The sequence below is a fragment of the Mastomys coucha genome, unplaced genomic scaffold, assembly GCF_008632895.1.
Source record: "Mastomys coucha isolate ucsf_1 unplaced genomic scaffold, UCSF_Mcou_1 pScaffold1, whole genome shotgun sequence".
In the NCBI taxonomy this organism is placed as follows: domain Eukaryota; kingdom Metazoa; phylum Chordata; class Mammalia; order Rodentia; family Muridae; genus Mastomys; species Mastomys coucha.
In genome coordinates, this window is record NW_022196891.1 from 56,486,140 (window position 1) to 56,486,743 (window position 604).

A 604-nucleotide genomic window follows, 5' to 3' on the forward strand; every position below is an offset into this window, starting at 1 on the left:
CATCCAGCTCTTTAAGTGATCCTTGTTCTGGTGGCTTTCTGTAAATATGTTTGCCCTAGTTGAATTAAAAGAAAAAAAAAAGACAGAGGCAAGGAAGGCCTTTTTGGCCTTGGTTTTAAGGCAGCTTTTCCATCCAAGCATCCTGATTAAGACCCCAATGTGTACACAGGTTCCCAGGCCTTGAACACTTTTCATCTGTATCTCATGACTGGTACTTGGGTGCAGATCAAAACCCACTAATTTGACTAATTTGTCTTAAGACTGCTGAAGTTCTTCAGAACCCAAAACCTCTCTTGGGTTATTTTTTGAGTGATTACTGCCTCCCCTCCCCCAAAGTTTCAGAACTTAAAGCCACTTTTGATCCACTAACTCCAGAAAATGTTATGGCATTCAATATGGCTTTTGTCACTCGTTCAAAATACTTCACAAAAATATTTGAAAAGCTGGAGGGCTTTGCAGGGATGAATACCTCTCAAGTTATTGAGGTGGCTGAAAAGACACAACATCGGACACACTGAAAGGCAGAGGCAAGATGCCTTGGCAACTGACTGAGCCACAGGCAAGCAGGCAAAGATTGTGTTGGCTGCTTTCCAAACAGTTCAGC